The sequence below is a fragment of the Podarcis liolepis genome (genome assembly GCF_965112155.1).
Source record: "Podarcis liolepis genome assembly, chromosome: 17".
Taxonomy (NCBI): domain Eukaryota; kingdom Metazoa; phylum Chordata; class Lepidosauria; order Squamata; family Lacertidae; genus Podarcis; species Podarcis liolepis.
Window position 1 is genome coordinate 41,972,895 of NC_139571.1, and position 7,481 is coordinate 41,980,375.

The window sequence follows — 7,481 nt, forward strand, 5'->3', positions numbered from 1 at the left end:
CTGGCTCAGTGTCTTCAGTGTTGAAGGACTCAACGGCTTCATTGCTGAAAGACCACTAGGCCTAAAACAACAATGCTAGTGGCTACAGCAATCATGGAATGGCTCTAGAGGATGGGGAATTCCTGCTTCTGCACATACATTGCATTTGCCATTTTAGTATTATTGTTGTTTAGTCGTGTCCGACTCTTTGTGACCCCCTGGACCAGAGCATGCCAGGCACTCCTGTCTTCCACTGCCTCCCGCAGTTTAGTCAAACTCATGCTGTAGCTTCAAGAACACTGTCCCACCACCTCGTCCTCTGTCGTCCCCTTCTCCTTGCGCCCTCCATCTTTCCCAACATCAGGGTCTTTTCCAGGGAGTCTTCTCTTCTCATGAGGTGGCCAAAGTCTTGGAGCCTCAGCTTCAGGATCTGTCCTTCCAGTGAGCACTCAGGGCTGATTTCCTTCAGAATGGATAGGTTTGATCTTCTTGCAGTCCAGGGGACTCTCAAGAGTCTCCTCCAGCACCAGAATTCAAAAGCATCCATTCTTTGGCGATCAGCCTTCTTTATGGTCCAGCTCTCACTTCCATACATCACTACTGGGAAAACCATAGCTTTAACAATATGGACCTTTGTTGGCAAGGTGATGTCTCTGCTTTTTAAGATGCTGTCTAGGTTTGTCATTGCTTTTCTCCCAAGAAGCAGGCGTCTTTTGATTTCATGACTGCTGTCACCATCTGCAGTGATCATGGAGCCCAAGAAAGTAAAATCTCTCTGCCTCCATTTCTTCCCCTTCTGTTTGCCAGGAGGTGATGGGCCCAGTGGCCATGATCTTGGTTTTTTTGTGTTTTCTTTTTTGATGTTGAGCTTCAGACCATAGTATTAATAATAATAATAATAATAATAATAATAATAATAATAATAATAATATATTATTTATACCCTGCACATCTGGGTGGCTCCCAACAGAGTTAAAAGCACAATAAAATGTCTCTATGACATTTAGAAGACATCTGAAGGCAGCCCTGTTTAGGGAAGTTTTTAATGACTGATGTTTTAATATATTAAAAAAAATAAAAAATTGTCCAGTAGCACCTTAGAGACCAACTAAGTTTGCTCTTGGTATAAGCTTTCATGTGCATGCACACTTCTTCAGATACCCTGCCTTTAATGTATTTTTAATCTTTTGTTGGAAGCCGCCCAGAATGGCTTGGGAAACCCAGCCAGATGGGCGGGGTAGAAATAATAAAATATTATTATTATATTATTATTATCAAACATTAAAAACTTCCCTAAGGGCTGCCTTCAGATGTCTTCTAAAAGTCAGATAGTTGTTTATTTCCTTGACGTCTGATGGGAGGGCTTTCCACAGGGTGGATGCCACTACTGAATCTTTTTGTTCTAATGGCCCTGAACAATTTAATATCATCAGGAAACGTGGCCATAACACTGCTCACTCCTAATTCTAGATCATTTGTGAACGAGTTAAAAAGCTCAGGTCTCAATACTGATCTTTAGGGGACTTCACTTTGTGCATCTCTCCGTTGAAGATCTAGCCATTTATTCCTACAAATTGCTTCCTCCAACTTAACCAATTCTGGATCAATAAGAGGATCTCTCCCCATATTCCTTGACTGCTAAGCTTACACAGGTGTCTTTCTTGAGGTAATTTGTTGAATGATTTTTGAAAGTCCAAGAACACTATCTCAACCGGATTACCTATATCTATCTGCTAGTTGACACTCCCAAAGAACTCTAATAGGTCCATGAGACTGGGCTTGCTCTGGCAGCACCCATGCTGGCTGTTCTTCAGTAAGACTTGTTCTTCTATATGCTTGGTTATTTTATCTCTTAACAATACTTTCCACCAGTTTCCCTGGGACAGATGTTAACCTAACCAGCCTGTAATTTCCAGGATCCCCGAGACCCTGTAAAAAATAAATAAATCGGTGTTACATTGACTACTTTCCAGTCTTCAGGTATGGAAGCTGATCTGAGGAACAAGTTACGTATTGTTGTTAGAAGAGCAGCAATTTCAAATTTGACTTATTTGAGAACTCTCGCGTTGATATCACCCAGACAATTTGTCGGTTTTGATTTTTGTCTGTTAGGCCTTCTTCGTCTCTTGACACCACTCTCTTCCTCAGTTCCCCAGACTCCCGTCCTGCAAAAGTTAGCTCAGTTGCTGAGATCTGTGAAGACAGATGCAAAGAATTCATCCAGCTTCTCTGCAATCTCCTTATCCTCCTGTCTGAGGGTCAGCTGCATCCTGAAGAAGCAGAGTAGTCTAATGTGAGCGATGGCTGAGAGACTGTCTTCTACCTGGCATCCTTTCAGTGAGACCCTTATCAGGGAGACCAGAAAAACTATGTAGGAAGATAAAGGGAAATTTTCTTTTAACTTTCCGTGAGGGTGAGAACCAGGTCAAGCATATATAGCCACCTCTTTTGAAGCAACAGCCTTGGTTTTCAAGCAAAAATAAGATCTCTTCAAGTTACAGTGACCCAATTAAGCAATTATCAAACCAAGTGTTGTTTAATAACATTGCTGCAAGTTGATATAATATTATATCCTATTATGTTATATTATAAAACTATATTAAACGATATCATATTAGTTTGATACAGATATCTGAATCTGCTCATTCTTGTGTGTAGTTAAAGGAACACGTTGGATTTAAATGGCACTAACTGTAAGTTAAGAGGGTTAGATAAAGCTGGTACGTTTTATTTGAACTGTATGAAATATGGATCCTACAGGGGTACAGCGGTACCTTGGTTCTCAAACATAATCTGTTCCGGAAGTCTGTTCCAAAACCAAAGTGTTCCAACAGCAAGGCGCGCTTTCCCAAAGAAAGTAATGCAAAACAGATTAATCCATTCCAAACAGCAATTTAACATGAATTTTACTATCTAGCAAGACTATTGATTCATAAAATGAAAGCAATAATCAATGTACTGTACTATAAAATAGGTAGGACTGTATTGTAGAAGACAAAAATTAAAATTATTTTTTTTCTTACCTGCACTGATGATAGTCATTGTTTGGACGGGGGGCTTTTATCCATTTCCGCAGTCACACAATCAGTCAGTCAGTAGCTGAACTGGATTCCACACAGTCACAAAAACAAATTACAGTGGTACCTTGGGTTACATACGCTTCAGGTTACACACACTTCAGGTTACAGACTCCGCTAACCCAGAAATATTACCTCGGGTTAAGAACTTTGCTTCAGGATGGGAACAGAAATCGTGCAGCAGCAGCAGCGGGAGGCCCCATTGGCTAAAGTGGTGCTTCAGGTTAAGAACAGTTTCAGATTAAGAACGGACCTCCAGAACGAATTAAGTTCTTAACCCGAGGTACCACTGTAACCAAAAAAGCCTCAGAAATAAAAAAACGCAAAATAAAGAGCAAAAACACCAAACACAAGCGCCAAATATCTCCTCAGAACACTGCAATTGGAAACGGAAGACTTGAATTATAATGGAGAGATGCAAATTAGCAGTGCAACAGTAAAAAGGAAGCTCAGGACTCAAAATGGAGTACGTTCGGCTTTCGAAGAAAATTTTGCAAACCAGAACACTGACTTTGCAGCGTTCGAGTTCCAAATTGTTCGGCAATTAAGCTTTTCAGAAACCGAGGTACCACTGTATATACTGAGAAGGTGGAATCAGTAAGTTATACTCCACAAATTGGTGGCAGTGGGCGAGATGGTGAAACGTGGTAGGCCAAGTGTTGGGGAGGGGTTCTTGACCAACACCACCTCCTGCCATTTCTCTGGGCATACTCAAAACTGCCCAAGATTGTGTAGGAGAAGCATGGCATTGCTAAGTCTCCTGGAAAACTCAACAGCTTTTGATACCATTGATAATGGCATTCTTCTTGGTCATTGTTAGAGGTATCGGTTGGTTACTTGAGAGCAATCAGGCAATATGTTTCAATAGTCTGTTCTAAAGCTTTCATATTGGTGATAAAAACCATTAGAATGCAGAGTGCCTCTATTCTGTGTCTTGCTCATTCACTGGCAGAATCTGAGAGTGGGCGGTCCTTAAACCTTCCCCAGCAGAGTAGTTTCTTGATGCCCAGTCTGCGCCTCCCCTCTCTGCGTGGAAGCCTACTGCGCAAGGAAGGCGTGGGTAACAGGGGACCTCTCTCCTCCCCGCTTTGCCCAGGCAAGGTGTCCTGGCACTGCCTTGCATCCTCCGAGCCCTGCATCTCCTCTCCACTAGAGGCGTGGCTTCCTTCCTCCACTGTGGAAGTGCTGCTTCCCACGATCTTTGGGGGCTCTCTGTAATCCACCTGGCTTTCCCCCTCTTGCCCCTGAGCTGATGGAAGTTCCCTGACAGTCATCTTGGTAAGGTGGGACAGAAAAACAATATTACAGTGTTGCTGGGGAACTACTAATCCACTCTAAGGACTTTGCCTTATGGTGTTCCCCATACCATGAATGTTACATGAAATTGCTGTGATAGGTTAGCCAAAGGTTTGAGCTGACCTATCATCAATATCTACCTGGAGCAGGAACTGGCAAGCCACTCCAGTATCCCTGCCAAGAAAACTCCATGGACAAAGGAAGAAGGCTGATCGCCAAAGAATTGATGCTTTTGAATTATGGTGCTGGAGGAGACTCTTGAGAGTCCCATGGACTGCAAGAAGATCAAACCTCTCCATTTTGAAGGAAATCAGCCCTGAGTGCTCACTGGAAGGACAGATCCTGAAGCTGAGGCTCCAAGACTTTGGCCACCTCATGAGAAGAGAAGACTCTCTGGAAAAGACCCTGATGTTGGAAAAGATGGAGGGCACAAGGAGAAGGGGATGACAGAGGTCGAGATGGTGGGACAGTGTTCTTGAAGCTACCAGCATGAGTTTGACCAAACTGCTGGAGGCAGTGGAAGACAGGAGTGCCTGGCGTGCTCTGGTCCAGGGGGTCACGAAGAGGCGGACATGACTAAACGACTAAACAACAACAAATCATCAATATGCAGACGACACATAGCTCTACCTATTATTTCCATCATCATGCAAGCCTTGGGACGTAGTCTAGGTGAGGGGGAACGAGGCAGAACTTGATCCAGAGCCAAACAAAGTGCAAGGGTTGCTGCCCGGGAGTTATGCTTGTCTGAGTGGCAGCATGCAACCTGTTTTGAATGAGACCATGTTCTTATTTTTTTCAGGAGGAGTGCAGTTTGGAGGCAGGGCACCCTCTGTAACCAACATTGTCCTTGAATGCCCAGGTGACATTGGTGATTAGGAATACATTTACCAGTTTTGGGTAGTTCACCAACCAGAGAAGGTAAATCTGATCTCAGTCACTCATACACTAGCTGCATTCATGTCTTTTGCCATGTTTTCTATCTGGAGCCGCCTTGAAAGGTGGTTAGGAAACTGTAATTAGCAAAAAATGCAGCCACCGAAATGCTGGAGGAGTGAGATGATCAGAGCAGATTACATTAATCCAACACTGATAGCAATTTGGCTGACTATCTGGCCTCTGTGGCATTAACCTTTGAAGGCCCAGGAGGACATTTAAGGTTATCTTAAGGACCATAAATAGGCATCACAGGCCCTGTTCTCTGCTTCATAATTAGAAAATATTGGACTGGCAGACACCAGGGACAGAGCTTTATTGTACATGAGTGGTCGCCCCCTTCTGAGAGCATGAATCCTGCCAAATTTCAGAAGGCTAGCTGCTGTTCACCAGCCACCACAGTTTTAGGGCAGCCAATGCAGTTTTAGAATGCGACTCCCCTTGTGTTCTGTGGCCAGTTGGTGTGAAGCTGGAAGATCAGGGGCTTTTGTGCGAGGCACCAGATGGATCAAGCCCACTGATCATTATCCCTTCTTACTAATTCACAGGAAAATGAATCACTCTGCCAGGCATTGCTGTGATCATATCACATATGGCTACAAAGCTGTGGGAAGGAAGCTGATGGGCCTTGGGCTCAGCTGACGCTCTCATCAATTATTTTGTACAAGGTAGAGGATGACAAAGAGAAAGGAGAACATTTGAGCTGAATCACCTGTCATGCAGATAATGTCAGCGAGAGAGTTTTGGCTTCTGGGACCACAGTCTAGACTTCCTTAATAAAGTAGGATGCACAAACACCCGACCTTTGCTCTACTCGTTCAGCTAATGAGTGAACATGGTACCAGTTCCTCTTTCATTGAGACTTTCTCCTATTTCCACATAAATTAAACAGGATTTGTTTAAACTGGTACCATGTTCATTGCTAGAGGCCTCTCGCCTCCTTCCCAAAGCTGGGAACACGCACTTCTCGGACCCTGTCAGAACCCTCATACCTTCTTCCCAAAGCCTAGTGTCTCACCTGGCTTTGGGAAGGCAGTGGAAGGGCTGGAGGGGGTGTCAAATGTTGCTGAGGGCCACCAAAAAAAGGCCTTGAGGCCTTAGGCTGCACGTTGGACCATCCTGATCCATGTGATCTTGCCTACCTAGACAAATACAGTGGTACCTCGGTTTACCTTCCGTTCCGGAAGTCTGTTCTTAAACCGAAACTGTTCTTAAACCAAGGTGCGCTTTCCCTAATGAGGCCTACCACTGTTCGGGTTCCATTCTTAGACCAAGATAAAGTTCGCAAACCGGGACACTACTTCCGGTTTTGTGGCGTTTATAAACCAAATAGTTCGTACACAGGGCTGTTCTTAAACCGAGGTACCACTATACAGTGATGCATTGGGGGAGTGTTTTTACAACTAGAGACATGTTGAGGAGGAGGAGGCAGAAGAGAAGGAGGAGGAGGAGGGTTGTCTTGCCAGCAGGTTTAATTTGTTCAGTGATGCAGGAGAGGAACTCCTCTGTAGTAGTGTCCCGACTATAGAAGTACCTGGAAGCATGGATGGGGACCACATTAAGCTTTCAAGTTCTGAGTTCTTCTGAAAAAGCAATTGAATGACCAAAATGGCTCAAAACAACCTCCTTGGGAATTGTAGGTTTTATATTTTCAGTATTATTATATCGATATCCCACTTTTCCTCTAATGTGCTCATGGTAGTGTAATGGCCCCTCTCCTCATTTCATCCTCACAACAAGCCTATGAGGTCGTTTGGGCTGAGAGATAGTGGCTGGCCCAAGGTCGCCTAGTGAGCTTCATGGCAGATTGTGGATTTGAACCCTTGGTCTCCCAAGTCCTGGTCCAGCACTCTACATTCCATTGGCTCTCAGAAACTTTCCTAAGAGGAAGCATACAATTTCATGCAGTATCCTGGACCTGCAATAGTTGGCAAGGATGGGCTACTTCTTTCTTATCATTGCCACCTTCAGGGTTCAGCCGCAAAATGTCTTCTTTACTTTTTTCACATTGCAATCAGCAAGTCATCTTCACTTTGCTTGCAATCTTTTTGCCTCTTCCTAAGGTGTTAGAATGTTTGGAACCTTCTGGATTTACACACACCTGAAGGGGAGAAACACAAGAAGATTTTGGTACCCATCATCAGCAAAGGAAGCAACTCGCCCTGCCCAACTATAAATTAGGGACTGTTACAC